Source organism: Schistocerca piceifrons, chromosome 7, assembly GCF_021461385.2.
Source record: "Schistocerca piceifrons isolate TAMUIC-IGC-003096 chromosome 7, iqSchPice1.1, whole genome shotgun sequence".
Taxonomy (NCBI): Eukaryota; Metazoa; Arthropoda; class Insecta; order Orthoptera; family Acrididae; genus Schistocerca; species Schistocerca piceifrons.
In genome coordinates this window covers 532,529,732-532,550,110 of record NC_060144.1, presented here as the reverse complement: position 1 = coordinate 532,550,110, position 20,379 = coordinate 532,529,732, and the positions used below count along the sequence as shown (strand labels likewise).

The window sequence follows — 20,379 nt, the reverse complement described above, 5'->3', positions numbered from 1 at the left end:
TGACTCCAGAATAACAAGTTTGTTTGTGTACCCATCCTCCGCAGCAAGCATATAAGTAATTTATTTGTAAATAAAATTGCCTTTTCCTGCTGCTAATTATTTTATTTATCCCATACGCGTTTTGCCTTTTATTTACAAAGGAGGCAGCTTATAGACCCATTCTTAAGTGCTGCTCGAGTGTTTGGGATACCATCGAGTCGGATTACAGGACGGCATCGAAGCAAATCAGTGGCGAGCCGATGGATGTGTTACCGGTAGGTTCTATCAGCGCATCAATATTACAGGGATGCTTCGTGAACTTCAATGGGCATCCCTGGAGGGAGTAAAAGCTACTGAGAAAGTTTCGGGAACCGGCATTTGAAGCTGACTCCAGAATAACAAGTTTGTTTGTGTACCCATCCTCCGCAGCAAGCATATAAGTAATTTATTTGTAAATAAAATTGCCTTTTCCTGCTGCTAATTATTTTATTTATCCCATACGCGTTTTTCCTTTTATTTACAAAGGAGGCAGCTTATAGACCCATTCTTAAGTGCTGCTCGAGTGTTTGGGATACCATCGAGTCGGATTACAGGACGGCATCGAAGCAAATCAGTGGCGAGCCGATGGATGTGTTACCGGTAGGTTCTATCAGCGCATCAATATTACGGGGATGCTTCGTGAACTTCAATGGGCATCCCTGGAGGGAGTAAAAGCTACTGAGAAAGTTTTGGGAACCGGCATTTGAAGCTGACTCCAGAATAACAAGTTTGTTTGTGTACCCATCCTCCGCAGCAAGCATATAAGTAATTTATTTGTAAATAAAATTGCCTTTTCCTGCTGCTAATTATTTTATTTATCCAATACGCGTTTTTCCTTTTATTTACAAAGGAGGCAGCTTATAGACCCATTCTTAAGTGCTGCTCGAGTGTTTGGGATACCATCGAGTCGGATTACAGGACGGCATCGAAGCAAATCAGTGGCGAGCCGATGGATGTGTTACCGGTAGGTTCTATCAGCGCATCAATATTACAGGGATGCTTCGTGAACTTCAATGGGCATCCCTGGAGGGAGTAAAAGCTACTGAGAAAGTTTTGAGAACCGGCATTTGAAGCTGACTCCAGAATAACAAGTTTGTTTGTGTGCTCATCCTCCGCAGCAAGCATATAAATAATTTATTTGTAAATAAAATTGCCTTTTCCTGCTGCTAATTATTTTATTTATCCCATACGCGTTTTTCCTTTTATTTACAAAGGTGGCAGCTTATAGACCCATTCTTAAGTGCTGCTCGAGTGTTTGGGATACCATCGAGTCGGATTACAGGACGGCATCGAAGCAAATCAGTGGCGAGCCGATGGATGTGTTACCGGTAGGTTCTATCAGCGCATCAATATTACAGGGATGCTTCGTGAACTTCAATGGGCATCCCTGGAGGGAGTAAAAGCTACTGAGAAAGTTTTGAGAACCGGCATTTGAAGCTGACTCCAGAATAACAAGTTTGTTTGTGTGCCCATCCTCCGCAGCAAGCATATAAGTAATTTATTTGTAAATAAAATTGCCTTTTCCTGCTGCTAATTATTTTATTTATCCCATACGCGTTTTGCCTTTTATTTACAAAGGAGGCAGCTTATAGACCCATTCTTAAGTGCTGCTCGAGTGTTTGGGATACCATCGAGTCGGATTACAGGACGGCATCGAAGCAAATCAGTGGCGAGCCGATGGATGTGTTACCGGTAGGTTCTATCAGCGCATCAATATTACAGGGATGCTTCGTGAACTTCAATGGGCATCCCTGGAGGGAGTAAAAGCTACTGAGAAAGTTTTGAGAACCGGCATTTGAAGCTGACTCCAGAATAACAAGTTTGTTTGTGTGCCCATCCTCCGCAGCAAGCATATAAATAATTTATTTGTAAATAAAATTGCCTTTTCCTGCTGCTAATTATTTTATTTATCCCATACGCGTTTTGCCTTTTATTAACAAAGGAGGCAGCTTATAGACCCATTCTTAAGTGCTGCTCGAGTGTTTGGGATACCATCGAGTCGGATTACAGGACGGCATCGAAGCAAATCAGTGGCGAGCCGATGGATGTGTTACCGGTAGGTTCTATCAGCGCATCAATATTACAGGGATGCTTCGTGAACTTCAATGGGCATCCCTGGAGGGAGTAAAAGCTACTGAGAAAGTTTTGAGAACCGGCATTTGAAGCTGACTCCAGAATAACAAGTTTGTTTGTGTGCTCATCCTCCGCAGCAAGCTTATAAATAATTTATTTGTAAATAAAATTGCCTTTTCCTGCTGCTAATTATTTTATTTATCCCATACGCGTTTTTCCTTTTATTTACAAAGGAGGCAGCTTATAGACCCATTCTTAAGTGCTGCTCGAGTGTTTGGGATACCATCGAGTCGGATTACAGGACGGCATCGAAGCAAATCAGTGGCGAGCCGATGGATGTGTTACCGGTAGGTTCTATCAGCGCATCAATATTACAGGGATGCTTCGTGAACTTCAATGGGCATCCCTGGAGGGAGTAAAAGCTACTGAGAAAGTTTTGAGAACCGGCATTTGAAGCTGACTCCAGAATAACAAGTTTGTTTGTGTGCCCATCCTCCGCAGCAAGCATATAAATAATTTATTTGTAAATAAAATTGCCTTTTCCTGCTGCTAATTATTTTATTTATCCCATACGCGTTTTTCCTTTTATTTACAAAGGAGGCAGCTTATAGACCCATTCTTAAGTGCTGCTCGAGTGTTTGGGATACCATCGAGTCGGATTACAGGACGGCATCGAAGCAAATCAGTGGCGAGCCGATGGATGTGTTACCGGTAGGTTCTATCAGCGCATCAATATTACAGGGATGCTTCGTGAACTTCAATGGGCATCCCTGGAGGGAGTAAAAGCTACTGAGAAAGTTTTGAGAACCGGCATTTGAAGCTGACTCCAGAATAACAAGTTTGTTTGTGTGCCCATTCTCCGCAGCAAGCATATAAATAATTTATTTGTAAATAAAATTGCCTTTTCCTGCTGCTAATTATTTTATTTATCCCATACGCGTTTTGCCTTTTATTTACAAAGGAGGCAGCTTATAGACCCATTCTTAAGTGCTGCTCGAGTGTTTGGGATACCATCGAGTCGGATTACAGGACGGCATCGAAGCAAATCAGTGGCGAGCCGATGGATGTGTTACCGGTAGGTTCTATCAGCGCATCAATATTACAGGGATGCTTCGTGAACTTCAATGGGCATCCCTGGAGGGAGTAAAAGCTACTGAGAAAGTTTTGAGAACCGGCATTTGAAGCTGACTCCAGAATAACAAGTTTGTTTGTGTGCTCATCCTCCGCAGCAAGCTTATAAATAATTTATTTGTAAATAAAATTGCCTTTTCCTGCTGCTAATTATTTTATTTATCCCATACGCGTTTTTCCTTTTATTTACAAAGGAGGCAGCTTATAGACCCATTCTTAAGTGCTGCTCGAGTGTTTGGGATACCATCGAGTCGGATTACAGGACGGCATCGAAGCAAATCAGTGGCGAGCCGATGGATGTGTTACCGGTAGGTTCTATCAGCGCATCAATATTACAGGGATGCTTCATGAACTTCAATGGGCATCCCTGGAGGGAGTAAAAGCTACTGAGAAAGTTTTGAGAACCGGCATTTGAAGCTGACTCCAGAATAACAAGTTTGTTTGTGTGCCCATCCTCCGCAGCAAGCATATAAATAATTTATTTGTAAATAAAATTGCCTTTTCCTGCTGCTAATTATTTTATTTATCCCATACGCGTTTTGCCTTTTATTTACAAAGGAGGCAGCTTATAGACCCATTCTTAAGTGCTGCTCGAGTGTTTGGGATACCATCGAGTCGGATTACAGGACGGCATCGAAGCAAATCAGTGGCGAGCCGATGGATGTGTTACCGGTAGGTTCTATCAGCGCATCAATATTACAGGGATGCTTCGTGAACTTCAACGGGCATCCCTGGAGGGAGCAAAAGCTACTGAGAAAATTTTGGGAACCGGCATTAGAAGCTGACTCCAGAATAACAAGTTTGTTTGTGTGCTCTTCCCCCGCAGCAAGCATATAAATACTTGTTTTGTAAATAAAATTGCCTTTTCCTGCTGCTAGTTACTTTATTTATCCCATAAGCGTTTCGCCTTCTCCTGTTCTAAGACATCATCAGTGGTATCTATAACGATACAGGTTTATTAGTAATAGATTATCAAACAGTTGACTTCGCGATTTTTCGTAAAAAAAAAGTAATTACTTACGATTTGCTGATCTACGTTTCCTTACATCTGGTCTGGAGGTCGCACTACCACTTTTATCACTGCCATATAATCACATCTTTGTGTTCTCGCCTTCCTTACACTTTTCACCATGTTACTCACTCTTTTTTTGTGGTGGGCTTTTATTCTTTTGTCACTCGATACAACTATTTGGTCGTACACTTCTTCTCACAGCGTAAATATTGCGCCTCCATTACGTGTTTCACCTTCTTTGGTATGTTTACCTATTTGTTGCCCATCTAACGAAGTATATGTTCGTTACTAACTTCTAATAACTAACAAAACTGAATTGTTATGACTCCAGAATGATTCTACTTCTGCCAAAGTACATTTCTCGTAATTACCTCAAAGATAATATAAGAAAATTAGGGATCCTACGGGGGCACATTAACAGTCGTGTTCTCCCCGCTGTTACTTGCGAGTGGGACAGGAAACGTAATGGGTAGTAGCAGTATAAGATACCCTCGGTCACGCACCGTATAGTGACTTGTGGAGTATTTATATAGATGTTGATCTGAGCTAGAGGAAGGCAACCCATGTTAGTAGCCTGGAGAAAATTTGGTAATATATTTGTCTAGTCAGTACCCACTGCATATGCTGGCTTCCTCCAGACTGATAGCGAACTGATCCGTCTGTCTGCCTGGCGAGGTGAGAGGTGAGTTCTATTTCAGGGTTGTTGTTTTTTAAAGGGGCTGGGAGATTGGTTTGTACCTTATGATCCAGTATGACGACAGTACATTCCCACGATGTTCACGGTCGTCACGTCACAAGAGATGGGCACTTCTCGAGCTGTGACTCGTCAGCTGAGGTCCTGGGAGAGGGGGTGCGGTTCCAAGTCATGCGAGGGGCCTTTTCTTTACCCTGGTGGCGTCGCCTGAAGACAGCGTCCTCGTAACAGCCGCGGCGACACAGAGGAGGACCTGTGGCGGTGTTTGCCTTTGTCATTGCCGCGGCGACTCTCTCATAAGGAGCTGCTTCATCCGGGGAGGGCGCTGTTTGTTTTAAGGCTGCGCCGCCGTGTGTACATTGTGTAACGCGTCCGAAGCTCGCGGCAACGCCGGTCGCTCTAGCGAACGTCGTAATTGCTGTAACAACTTTCCAGAGGAGGGTCCATCACCGCGTGTACACATTCCAGATGACCCGAGAACAATGAAGAACGAACAACGGTACTTGAATGTCACGGTCGTCTGGGTGATGGCTTTTGTTCTTTATATAGTAGCCGTAACGGATAACACGTAAGGACGTGACTTTTCACAGTCTTGTCTTTAATATGATTGTAGATTATACCAGGTAAAAATATTCGCAAAGTGTTATGATGACAATAATAGACTACTGGCCATTAAAATTGCTACACCACGAAGATGACGTGCTACAGACGCGAAATTTAACCGACAGGAAGAAGATGCTGTGCTATGCAAATGATTAGCTTTTCAGAGCATTCGCAAAGGGTTGGCACCGGTGGCGACACCTACAACGTGCTGACATGAGTAAAGTTTCCAACCGATTTCTCATAAACAAACAGCAGTTGACTGGCGTTGCCTGGTGAAACGTTGTTGTGATGCCTCGTGTATGGAGGAGAAATGCGTACCATCACGTTTCCGACTTTGATAAAGGACGGATTGTAGCCTACCGCGATTGCAGTTTATCGTATCGCGACATTACTGCTCGCGTTGGTCGAGATCCAATGACTGTTAGTAGAATATGGAATGGGTTCAGGAGGATAATACGGAACGCCTTGCTGGATCCCAACAGCCTCGTATCACTAGCAGTCGAGATGACAGGCATCTGATCCGCATGGCTGTAAAGTCTCGATCCCTGAGTCAACAGATGGGTACGTTTAGAAGAAAACAAACATCTGCACGAACAGTTCGACGACGTTTGCAGCAGCATGGACTATCAGCTCGGAGACCGTGGCTGCGGTTACCCTTGACGCTGCATCACAGACAGGAGCGCCTGCGACGGTGTCCTCAACGACGAACCTGGTTTTTGGTTGAATCCAGGTTCTGTTTACAGCATCATGATGATCGCATCCGTGTTTGGCGACATCGCGGTGAACACACATTGGAAGCGTGTATTCGTCATCGCCATATTGGCGTATCACCCGGCGTGATGGTATGGGGTGCCATTGGTTACACGTCTCGGTCACCTCTTGTTCGAATTGACGTCATTCTGAACAGTGGACGTTACATTTCAGATGTGTTACGACCCGTGGCTCTACCCTTCATTCGATCCCTGCGAAACCCTACATTTCAGCAGGATAATGCACGACCGCATGTTGCAGGTCCTGTACGGGCCCTTCCGGATACAGAAATGTTCGACTGCTGCCCTGGCCAGCACATTCTCCAAATCTCTCACCAACTGAAAACGTCTGGTCAATGGTGGCCGAGCAACTGGCTCGTCACAATACGCCAGTCACTACTCTTGATGAACTGTGGTATCGTGTTGAAGCTGCATGGGGAGCTTTACCTGCACACGTCATCCAAGCTCTGTTTGACTCCATTCGCAGACGTATCAAGGCCGTTATTACGGGCAGAGGTGGTTGTTCTGGGTACTGATTTCTCAGGATCTATGCACCCAAATGGCGTGCAAATGTAATCACACGTCAGTTCTAGTATAATATATTTGTCCAATGAATACCCGTTTATCATTTGCATTTCTTCTTGGTATAGCAATTTTAATGGCCAGTAGTGTAAATTTCTTACTATGACGAAACCGTCTCCGAGAAACGCTAACACGCTCCTTCACACTACTAATTAATTCAGAATGGCTTACTGTTTACTCACGTTTCGCAGCACACGAAGGCGGCCGCTCGCGACAAGCGGAGAATCCTGGTTCGAGTTCAGGTCCGACAGAAATGTTCATTTGTTCTGAAATAATCTACAGTTGATGCGGAACCATAATCACAATTTGTGAGTTCATTCTCTCCCAACAGGGTTATCGTATGTATTTAGCCAAACTCGACCCGTTTCGGAGGCATTGTCGTTATTCATTTACTTGTAAAATCGGTACCAGAAACCGTACGATAATAGCTAAAGCGAACAACATTATTTTTATTGCGTTCATTATGTACTTAGCGAAGGATAAACATGTAGTTACATGTCTGTTTACCCTTGAAACGAACTATGTTCGACTGCTGCCCTGGCCAGCACATTCTCCAAATCTCTCACCAACTGAAAACGTCTGGTCAATGGTGGCCGAGCAACTGGCTCGTCACAATACGCCAGTCACTACTCTTGATGAACTGTGGTATCGTGTTGAAGCTGCATGGGGAGCTTTACCTGCACACGTCATCCAAGCTCTGTTTGACTCCATTCGCAGACGTATCAAGGCCGTTATTACGGGCAGAGGTGGTTGTTCTGGGTACTGATTTCTCAGGATCTATGCACCCAAATGGCGTGCAAATGTAATCACACGTCAGTTCTAGTATAATATATTTGTCCAATGAATACCCGTTTATCATTTGCATTTCTTCTTGGTATAGCAATTTTAATGGCCAGTAGTGTAAATTTCTTACTATGACGAAACCGTCTCCGAGAAACGCTAACACGCTCCTTCACACTACTAATTAATTCAGAATGGCTTACTGTTTACTCACGTTTCGCAGCACACGAAGGCGGCCGCTCGCGACAAGCGGAGAATCCTGGTTCGAGTTCAGGTCCGACAGAAATGTTCATTTGTTCTGAAATAATCTACAGTTGATGCGGAACCATAATCACAATTTGTGAGTTCATTCTCTCCCAACAGGGTTATCGTATGTATTTAGCCAAACTCGACCCGTTTCGGAGGCATTGTCGTTATTCATTTACTTGTAAAATCGGTACCAGAAACCGTACGATAATAGCTAAAGCGAACAACATTATTTTTATTGCGTTCATTATGTACTTAGCGAAGGATAAACATGTAGTTACATGTCTGTTTACCCTTGAAACGAACTATGTTCGACTGCTGCCCTGGCCAGCACATTCTCCAAATCTCTCACCAACTGAAAACGTCTGGTCAATGGTGGCCGAGCAACTGGCTCGTCACAATACGCCAGTCACTACTCTTGATGAACTGTGGTATCGTGTTGAAGCTGCATGGGGAGCTTTACCTGCACACGTCATCCAAGCTCTGTTTGACTCCATTCGCAGACGTATCAAGGCCGTTATTACGGGCAGAGGTGGTTGTTCTGGGTACTGATTTCTCAGGATCTATGCACCCAAATGGCGTGCAAATGTAATCACACGTCAGTTCTAGTATAATATATTTGTCCAATGAATACCCGTTTATCATTTGCATTTCTTCTTGGTATAGCAATTTTAATGGCCAGTAGTGTAAATTTCTTACTATGACGAAACCGTCTCCGAGAAACGCTAACACGCTCCTTCACACTACTAATTAATTCAGAATGGCTTACTGTTTACTCACGTTTCGCAGCACACGAAGGCGGCCGCTCGCGACAAGCGGAGAATCCTGGTTCGAGTTCAGGTCCGACAGAAATGTTCATTTGTTCTGAAATAATCTACAGTTGATGCGGAACCATAATCACAATTTGTGAGTTCATTCTCTCCCAACAGGGTTATCGTATGTATTTAGCCAAACTCGACCCGTTTCGGAGGCATTGTCGTTATTCATTTACTTGTAAAATCGGTACCAGAAACCGTACGATAATAGCTAAAGCGAACAACATTATTTTTATTGCGTTCATTATGTACTTAGCGAAGGATAAACATGTAGTTACATGTCTGTTTACCCTTGAAACGAACTATACTTTGTTCCATTGTGACTAGCTAGTTCTAGCCAAATCAAACCAAGAGCATATTTTGAAGTAGTGAAATTTAATGTGCAACGTTTGCTGTAATGTGAGCCGTCGACTTACTCCTATCCTCAGTATATGTTTTCGCATCGTATGGGTAGATCTTGTACTCTGGTCTATAACAGTACCCCTACACCGTAAAGTTATTACGAAGACCGTTGTTACCTTGAAACCAAACTGTGGACATCAGCTACGGGTCAGCAGACACGCCATGCACAGCAGTATTTGTTGAGGTGGTTCACTCACCTTTACCTGTTATCTAGTATTTACCTCTTGTGCGAACAGCATGTGCCAAAACTGCGTTTCTCTCACTAGTTCTAAAACGTTATGCTCTTCCACGAGCGTTGCAAGTCACGTCTCTGCAAACACCGAGTTTGATGGAGACGATGGGGACTGTGATACCTGTAATTGGTCTCGCAATAATTTTTATGTTGTGGTTGTCAGAAACTCTTTATGATCTTGAAAGATACCAATTTACGAAGGGATGAAGGAGGAATTGTATGCTAACAGATGGAAAACCCTACGTGTGAGAAAACAGATTAGTAGAAAAAAATGTAAAGCTAAAATCACGAACTGGATAAGACAACGATACTCAATATTACCTTATTTCCTTAACCTCTTCATGGAAAAAGCAATGAAAATCTTCAAAGATAAACATCTGAAGTGAAAGTGGAGATCTGAGTGCTTGACGTTTTTTTGTTGTTTGTTTCCAGGACCTGGAAACCTAGACGCCCTCCACTGTTAGCGTGCAGGGTATATAAAATTCCGTGTACGTATGGTGAGGTCTGCGCTGGAACCGCAAAGAGAAGCGTGAATACACGTCTGAAGGAACACGAATGTATTTTCGAAATAGAGAAAATAGATAAAATCAGGTGTTGCAGAAGAGGCTCTTTGCTCAGGAAATCATGACATAATATAATAAGAATAATAATAATAGCAGTAATTTCGTGTGGTGGCCTCGGTCAAGTCTTTCAATGGACACCACTTCGGCGACTTGCGTGTCCCTAACCTAGCCCGGTTAACAAACCAGGGAAAGCGGACTTGTAGTGTAACGTGGAATCCGAGCCACATGTCGTTCCTCACATCGTTGAGAGGTGAAGGCTAGGTTAAAACGCAGCGTGAAAAATCCAAAGACCGACCGCCATTCCATCCCGGAGCATATCAGTTACCAGGAACGGGGTTTATCGCTGGACCACCAGGCCTGACTAATCATGAAGTGAAGTTATCTAAAACGAGAATTTAATCTACAGTGACGAACTTTATCTATGGCAATATGGGGTGATCAGAAACAGTCCGAAAACCGTGTAAAGGTGTTTCGGGGGAGGTTATGCTGAGAAATAATTGTTAAGAAAAAAATTCGATACGTTGTGCCATTTCCGAGTTACTTAGCACTGAAGTTAGCCAATCAAGTCGTTGCGCGAGCAAAGTCAAGCACTAGCATGCGCCAAAATGCGGTACTGCAGAGACAGTGAGTCCGTAAGGTACCTCTTGCTCAAATGCCAGTAAAAATATACCTTTTTCGGAAGTAATAAATTGAACCTTGGTAAGCAAAAGCTACGTTTATTCGGTTTGAGGAAACCAAATGAAGAACAAGTTTGGCGACACTGTCTCTGTTAGGCTGCTTGGACTCGATCGCGCGACGACCTGATTGGCTTACTTCAGTGCTAAAGAACTCGGAAACGGTGCAACGTACAGAATTTTTTTTTCTTAAGAATTATTTCTCAGCACAACCTCCCCTGCAGCACCCTGACAATCTTTTCAGACAGTTTCTGACCACCCTGTATGGATAACCCATCAAAATACATAAACACAGACATAATTTTAACAGAAAAGAAGAAGCTCTGAAGATTACGAGGAAAATATGTCAATTGCCATTACCCGATGCCCCAGAAACTTCAGTGGAGGAGGAGTCAAAATGAACGAACACCTGTCTCGGTTTATCCGCAGATACTCCAACGTTTCTGAGCTTTCGATGTAATTTAGATGCCTCTTGGCGAGCAATAGTCTCAGCCGAAACGCTGGCGCAATAGCACGAGACGCGGTTTCTCGTTTTTGCACCCTGTGTTGGAAACCCAATTATTGTTTTTATTGTTTTATTTATTTATTTCATTGCTCTGCCCTGTCCGCAGAAGGCTACTACACTAATGTTTCTTACCAAGTTACAGGATCCAAAGGCGTAATGTCGGGTGGTTGTAATGAATCTTCCCCTATTAACTTGGTAGCATTAATGTCAAGAACATGGGAAAGAGAAATAATGCACAATCAGTTCAACTGAAACACTTTCAATGTGCTGCTACCGTACATCATACCTTTAGATACCGTTACCGTTACTGCTACAAAAAGGACTCAATATGGCGCCCATCAGTGCCCAGAAGAGACTGAAGGCGCAGGATTGCATTCTGCACAGCAGTATGAAGCACGTCCGTAGGTATCCTGGCTACCTCTCTTGATATGCTGCGCTTCAAAGAGCAAATGTGTGGATGTCCTTCAGGTAGACCCACAACCATAAATCACAGGGCGTGAGATCAGGTGATCGTGCTGGCCAAGCATTTGGAAACGATCGGCTTCACGAGCGCTGTGCGTTGGGGCCCCATCTTGCACGAAACGTGTTCGAGTTCAATGCGTTTCTCTCCTGTAGGGCGGGTATGACATGCTGGGGAAGCATATCGCAGTAACGCTGGCCAATCATGCTGCACATCTTTGGTCCTCGAGCGCCAACCTGTTCGAAAAGGAATGGGCCAATGATGAACGTAGCCGTGAAGCTACACCGTACGATGGCACGTTCACCGTACAGAGGAACTTCATGCACAGTGGCTGGAGGTGAAGATCCTCGCACTCGGCGATTCTGTGTGTTCACCTCACCCGCGTGTCCATAGGATGGTCGAGTGCCAGAGCTCGTCAACTGCAATCCTTGCGAGAAAGTGGAGAGCGAAGTCAACACTTTGTTGTGCATCCTGTGGTGCAGTCTACTCAACGATATGGATCTAGTACAGATACCATTTGAGAATGGTTCGAAGCATATTCTGTACAGCGGATCACGGGATGTTCAACTGTCGTGACACAGGACACGCACTGCATGACGATCGGGAACTGCGCGCAGCGTTGTCTGGCATAGCAACAGCGATTTTACCAACAGGTCATTGGCCTCTTCCCGGAGCGACGCAGACTTCTGTGATTCGATCTTCTTCATCAAGTTCCGCACAGCAGGTGGAGAAAGACGACCCTTCTGTAATCCGTTCAGCCTGCGATATTCTTGAAGTGCAGCCGCCGGCCGGTGTGGCCGAGCGTTTCTACGATCTACAGTCTGAAACCGCGAGACAGCTACGGTCACAGGTTCGAATCCCACTTCGGGCATGGATGTGTGTGAAGTCCTTAGGTTAGTTAGATTGAAGTAGTTCTAAGTTCTAGGGGACTGGTGACCTCAGATGTTAAGTCCCATAGTGCTCAGAGCCATTTGATCCATTTTTTAAGTGCAATTGCAACATTACTGTGGTTTTGATAATAGTGCTTCACCAATAATGCCCAGCTCCTTATATCGAAGCTCATGTTGACACGTCAACAAGTACACTGCGACTGGTCAGGTGTGTGAGACCGTGCATCACGATGACCGATCATGGCACCTGGTGGCCATAGTTGGAAATGGACGGTAGCGCTGTGACGCATGGAAATCATGCACCCCATACTCTCAACGTTACTGCTACTAAGTTCGGCATTTGTACAGTAATTAATTTCCGTATTATAACGTGTTAAGTAGGGAAATTTTAGTAATAACCACCCTGTATTAATAGTAATAGTACAAATGGGTTTCATAGTAAGTATCATACATTTACGATATAATATACGTGTGTATGGTGCTTTCAGGAGTTAGAAGCTGTTTAAACTCTCTTATTCTTATATTCCAGTCTTATATAAATTCTTATATTAACTCTTATATTTTTTCTTACGCTTAATCTTCAAGAAGATTCAGTGCATTCTCTTGGATGATATAAGTCACATGAACATTCAGAACAGAACGCAAAAATTTGAACGCCCCGGGCATCGCGCGATCACAGGTTTGCCACAGTGACATTTCTTCGTATGCGTCTCACTCGGAAAAGTAATGTTGTTAACATTCGCGGAGATTTCACGCGCGAACAATAATTTGATGGCAAGCCACGCATAATAGACCATTTCCGAAAACGGGTGTTCGCAGCTGACTACGAATCGAGATAGACTACAGCAAGTTCACCGGAAACAATTTAAAATAATTTTCTCATTCTTTCATTTTTGTTTACAATCATCCATCGGATATGCAACTAATAGACAAATATGGTCAACGTTATTCCAGTGTGCTTTGGAACACATCCGTGTAGTTACCTACGACGGACATAGGTAAATAAAAGACAAACAAAAAAAGTTATATTCGGGTTTCGAACACGGGGCACAAAAGTGTGAAGCCACTGCACCACCACTCCTGCTGAACGATTTACCCGCTAAAAGGCACATAAAGTACCTCGAAAACTTTGACCGTCGGATATCGGCTTATGGCACTTGCCGTGTTCGCCTCGTTGGTGATGTATGGACAGACGCTCTATAGAATCGGTTGATGAGTTTTGTCTTCGACAGATGATAGTCAGGTGGTTAAGTTTTACCTTTGACAATTATCTTTGGCAAGAATTATCTCTGCAAACCACCTTCCTTTTTCACGGTATTTGTGTCGCTCTCTGACATCCAACATGTCAGTCAGCAGGACTCAGCGGAATCAGGATCACTTCTGAAGATGCCGAACGCAGCTCGGGACGAAACTTCAGGAACAAAAAAAGTTTCACGGGCCACTACCGTACAGCCTGGAAGAACCACCAGCGGCTAAGATAACCGGTCGTGAAAGCCCCCATTGTATGAAATCGGTGACTCGTTCCGACTGTCGCGGCCGCGTCACGTCTTACAAAAACATTTGGAGAGTGTGCGGGCGTCGAGGGCAGAGTTAGTCGCGCTCAGCAGTAAACGTGAGCCCCGCGCGAGCCGGCGGCGGAACGAATGTTTTGTCCGTCCGCGGCAACATGTGCGAAAAATCGCCGAAGACGCAAATCTGTCGGCCGCGCACCGGTCTCCTCCGCAGGCGCCGCCCGAGCGGGTCGTTACGCGTGCGTCGCCAGGCGCGAGAGAAAAGGCGGAGGAGCGGCAAAAAGGAAGGAGGAGGAAAGACGGGGCGAGACGCGGGGCACGGGGAGAGAAGTGGCGAGTCGGCGTTCCTGCCGAGTTATGGCACGGAATGTGTATGTAAACAGGTCCGCGCCGTAAAACCCGGCTCGCCGGCCAGTGATAAAACAGCGCTAAATATACACCCGCTGACGCGTCTTCCACGCGCGTAATTGATGGCCAGCCCGCTGAAATATGCGCTCTCTCCTCCTCTCTCTCTCTCTCTCTCTCTCTCTCTCTCTTTCTCTCTCCCTCTACCCTCCACTCGCTGCTGCACCGACCACTCCGTCGGGATTTTGTATTACATTATCGATTTTATGGCCGCGCGCGCGGCGCGTCGCTGCGCCGTAATCTCCGCGGGCGGAGATTTTCGGTGTTTTTCTTTTTCCTCTCCCCCCTTCCCCCCCTCCCATACGTTCGCGAAATGGGTGCCGGTGCGAGGTGTCACCCTGTCCGCCGGCGTTGCCGCTTCCTGTCCTTCCTTCCTGGCCTTTGTTCTCCCTCCTGGCCTCTCTAACACGGTATGGGGAATGCTCCGCCCGTCAGCTCTGAGAATATATTTGGATGTTGGAGTCGTGCAACATGGAGCTACCGGTCGTCTCGCCCCGGCACCGCTTCCCCCGTCCTAGGGAAACCTGTTTGGTGCTTTTAACGCAGTGGTCGTGTTCGGCCATCGGGGCCGTTGTGTCTTAATTTTCGTCCGAGCTTTCTTAAACTGTGGTTACTGCTTCCCCTTTCCTCATCTCTCACCGTGGGGTTAAAAACCGTTCAACCAATGGTGAGAGCCCTCCTACCAGCACAATGCCACCACTATACAATGCTGCCGGCAGCGAGTAGTCTTGACGCGGTTCTTGAAACAACAGACACATTTTGGCCTCGTAGCCTCTATGAATCATGATACAAGCGAATTAACAGCGTTAGATGCTAATGGGCATTCATATAAGTCAACGGGGAAAGTTGAAAATTTGCTCCGGACTGGAATTCGAAGCCAGGTCCCCTGCTTACTAAGCAGATCCGCTGATCACTGCGCCATCCACACACAGTGGTCATCGAAACTGAACAGGCTACCCCAGCACGCCTCTCGTCAGACACAAATTCTCAACTTATCCACACGCCACTAATGTAATGCACCTTGACCACTATTGAGAATCTGGTCTGACGGGAGCTGTGCTACGCTAGTCCATACAGTTGAGATGACCACTATGTCTCGATGGCGTAGTGGTCAGCGCCTCTGCCTAGCAAGCAGGGGACCTGGCTTCCAATCCCAGTCCGGAGCAGATTTTCAACTTTCCCTATTGATACAAATCAATGCATACTACCAGCTAATTCCATTGTGTCCTGACTCATAGTGGCTGCGGACATGTCCGAAAGAAGAGACACCTCATATACAATTAAGGGGAGGACCACCAACTGATCACTTCAGTCCAGATGCACACCAAGATCGACCTCTTACGGGAATCGGCAAAATGCCGCGAGTAATGGAGACAATGGGCAAGGGGCGCTACATCACTAGAGTACGGATAACTTGAGAATTTAGGTCCGACGGCAGGCGTACTAGGGTAGTCCGTGTAGTTACGATTACCACTCTGTCCGGATTGCGTAGTGGTCAGCGGATCCTTTGTCTCTTGACGATTATTATTATTAGATACAAGAAGCAGTCTCCGCCAAATCAGGTCTACGTAAGTCACGTGAAATAACGCAATACACGGATTGGATGAACGTTAACACATAAGCCATGCACCAAAATACAGAAAGATTAAAAGAGCGAAAAAGTGTAAGTATCTAGGAGAGTATATACAGATAAGAGGATAAAACATGGCAGGCAGCATAGAAAGAACAGAAATACTTCAGAGCCAACTCACATGGATGCACTACGACAAAAGAAACCACCAAGACAGTCAAACGTCAGGCACTACAATATAATTGTACTATCAGAAGGACTCTACGCTTCAGAAACGACCACAGTTGGGACCTCAGGTACCCTATTACAGACACAGAAGAAACAGAACGCAAAATCGTCAGAAAAAATTTTGGAGCAGTATGTAGAGTTGATAAATGGATAAAGAGACAAAAGAATTATACGGACACACAGACACAGATACGATCAGAAAACGCCGACTAACATTCAGTGGACATGTACATAGAACTAACAACAACAAGAGACTCACGAAGAGCATTTTTCATGTCGCAAATAACTCAGTAAAAAAAACAGATGGTTTCAAGAAATAGAAGAAGATCTAAAACTAATAGCAATCAATAGCTAATTGATAAATGAAAGAGGTAAGTTCACAAAAAATATTATGAACTCGAAATCTGAAGTAAAAGAAAGGAAGAAAACAGGAAAAATACGGACAGATGAAACAGGAACAAAGTCAAAGAATGAAGAGACTTGGAGAAGAAAAGAAGAGGAAAGAAGAAAAAAATTGACTAATTGTGCAACAGTCAAGCTCAAACACTATCTTAAGGGCAAAAGTGTGTAATAATAATAAAGTACATACTGAATTAACAAAATTGTTACCTTATTTTCAGTGTTGTACAGCCCTAGAGCCCACCACCACATTAAGCTAAGCAAGTATTTCAAAATAAAATTAATAAAATATTAATAAGAGAAAGAAGGAAGGTAGAGCGGAAGGAGAGAATGAGATTGAGCAAAGCAAGAATATAATTAGCTACAAAAAACTTTAAAGGAAGAAAGGTTACCATTAGCATTACGAACAAGGGTAAAGAAACTGTTGAGATACCTACGTTTAGACGGTTTAATATTCTTAACTGGGCTTAAATTTACACGTAAGATCCTTCTTAAGTTAATACTTTATCGAGGTGTGATTGTTATCTGTTACACGAATATATTTGAAACTTGATCAAGTGGCTATTAAACTGGTGCATAAATTGCGCTATCTTGGAAGTAGAACAGATGTAGAAAGAAGATTCATGAAACAGTTCAGAAAACTGGCGAGTAACATCCGAAAACGTTTATAAGCCTTGAGGTCAGAAAAAGGTTCTCCGAAGGCAAGGTTTCGAGCTTTGCTCCGTATTGCTGCGAAACGTGGACGGTGGGAACACAGATATGAAGCGAGCAGAAGCCTGTTAAATGCAGTGATACAGAAACTTGTTGAATAGCAGTTGGACTGATGGAGTAAGGAATGTTGATGTCCTGCAGAAAGTCTACGGGGAAAGCTGCGTAATAGTGAAAATAATGTTGGCAGATTTGGAATGGATGAGCAGATATTAGATACGATTCAGTGCTGAAAACCGTAGTTGAGCGGATGGTGGAAGTAGAGAATCGCAAGGTCAGACAATAATATGAGTGTACAATGCAGACCATAGTTTAATGTGTCATACAGAGTTATGGAGATAGCTGGCAAGGGCCAGAGAAGAGAATCTGCATCAAACAAATCTTAGGATATTATTGAATTGTCTTCTACTGAGAAGGAGCGATCTGTATTTGACTCGGAAAAAACTTTCAATGGCCAAGATCGCATACTTTAATCTTTATTGTTCACAAGCGGTTTCGACAGTTGAACTGTCATCTTCTGCTCTTCAAAAAGAGCTTTTTATAAAAACAAGTTCCATTGTGAGTTAGTACAACATGTCACGTTGTCATTACGGTGGATAAAATATTGTGCATTATAAGTATGTTTGTCGACAATAAAACCAGTTAGAACTAAAAGCGCCTCGTGTACATCGGCATACTCGCACTTACAGAGGCTTGTTAATTCTTACAACGCACGATATACAGTAAGATGCGCCGCATATTTCGCCTAAGGGTGGAACCACGATGTATGTTACAATTCGCTCAAACATAAATAGATGTAATAATGTGCGTTTTAAGAACTAACAAGCCCCCGTGTGTGCTACGTACGCGAACATGGCCATGAGAACAAGGTGCTTTTAAACTGTAAATGGTTTTATTGTCGACAGACCTGTATATAATGTGCAGTATTTTGTCCGCCACAATGACAACACGGCGTGGGGTACTAACTCACAATAGAACACGTTTTGTAACTTTTTTTAAGACCAGAAGACGTCAGTTACAATTGTCGAAACCGGTTGTCAACAATAAAGACTAATTTATTCGACCTTAGATATTGGAAGTTTTTCCAGAATCATCGAATAGATGATCGAAACAACCACTTCCGCGTAGCAGCAGAATAAGTGTGTAAGTAAAGGATGCCAATGCCCCAGGCAAATGTGAAGTAATATAATAAACAACATTAACATATTTGTTATTGATGAGCACCGTAAACAAAGTTATGACTTCCGCCGCGAAAAGTAGACGAAAGATTGAGGATCATCTGATGCGCGTTTCTCTGCTCTTAGTCTACGTCTTACCCCTTAAAGGGAGGCTGTGCCATCCAGTACTTAGTAGCTCTCAAGTTTCTCCTGGACTTTCAATGGTTCAAATGGTTCAAATGGCTCTAAGCGCTATGGGACTTAACATCTGAGGCAATCAGTCCCCTAGAACTTTGAACTATTTAAACCTAACTAACCTTTAAGGACATCACACACATCCATGCGGACTGAAGCGCCTAGAACCGCTTGACCACAGCAGCCGGCCCGGACTTTCAATGGTAGCTGTGTTAAAATGCAATGCCGGTCGTTCCCAGTATGTTGCCCTCGGTTTCCCTAAGTGAGTTAAGGCGAACGCCACGATAGTTTCCTCTAATGGTCGAGACCGTCTCTTTCCCAAACGTTCTTAAACTAAGCTAATGCTTCATCTCCGATGCCCTCAAACATCTCAATACAAACTGTCCGTCCTTCACTCATAACTAAATTCACATTTCATTTTATAGCGGGAATCAAGTACTGTATTTTTCGCACTCTGCCGCGTTACTGTAATTCTTCAGAAATAGCGGAAGACTGGATTAATATTTGTCGAGCTCCGTAACTTCTCCACTGCTCTTCTTCGTTATTGTTGGTGTTGTGGTCTTCAGTTCTGAGACTGGTCTGATGCAGCTCTCCATGCTACCCTATCCTATGCAAGCTTCTTCACCTCCCAGTACCTACTGCAGCCTACATCCTTCTGAAACTGCCAAGTGTATTCGTCTCTTGGTCTCCCTCTACGATTTTTACCCTCCACCCTGCCCTCCAGTACTAAATTGGTGATCCCTTGATGCCTCAGAACATGTCCTACCAACCGATCCCTTCTTCTAGTCAAGTTATGCCACAAACTCCTCTTCTCCCCAATTCTATTCAATACCTCCTCATTAGTTATGTGATCTACCAATCTAATCTTCAGCATTCTTCTGTAGCACCACATTCCGAAAGCTTCTATTCTCTTCTTGTCTAAACTTTTTATCGTCCATGTTTCATTTCCATACATGGCTACACTCCATACAAATACTTTCAGAAACGACTTCCTGAGAAATCAATACTCGATGTTAACAAATTTCTCTTCTTCAGAAACACTTTCCTTGCCATTGCCAGTCTACATTTTATATCCTCTCTACTTCGACCATCATCAGTTATTTTGCTCCCCAAATAGCAAAACTCCTTTACTACTTTAAGTGTCTCATTTCCTAATCTAATTCCCTCAGCATCACCCGATTTAATTCGACTACATTCCATTATCCTCGTTTTGATTTTGTTGATGTTCATCTTATACCCTCCTTTCAAGACCCTGTCCATTCCGTTTAAACTGCTCTTCCAGGTCCTTTGCTGTCTCTGACAGAATTACAATGTCGTCGGCAAACCTCGAAGTTTTTATTTCTTCTCCATGGATTTTAATACCTACTCCGAATTTTCGTTTGTTTCCTTTACTGCTTGCTCAATATACAGATTGAATAGCATCGGGGAGATGCTCCAACCTCGTCTCATTCCATTCGCAACCACTGCTTCCCTTTCATGTCCCTCGACTCTTATAACTGCCATCTGGTTTCTGTACAAATTGTAAATAGCCTTTCCCTCCCTGTATTTTACCCCTGCCACCTTCAGAATTTGAAAGAGATTATTCCAGTCAACATTGTCAAAAGCTTTCTCTTCGTAGAGCACGCAATGGACTTGGAGCACTGGCGGGAACAGTACGCCAAACCAGTACCATTGATGATAGAAAGGGGTTGTGGGGTAGAGTAACGTCCGGCTGTATACAATTCTGGAGCTTTTCAGTGACGGACGCATAAGTGGTACCCTAGGCAGCCGCATTAGG

General features: G+C 44.1%; 1 protein-coding gene across 1 annotated transcript in view; it reads right to left on the bottom strand.

Moving 5' to 3' along the window:
* The window catches only part of LOC124709069 (zinc finger protein basonuclin-2-like), a 577,389-nt gene that overhangs the window by 540,246 nt on the left and 16,764 nt on the right, over positions 1-20,379 (bottom strand). The window lies entirely within an intron of this gene.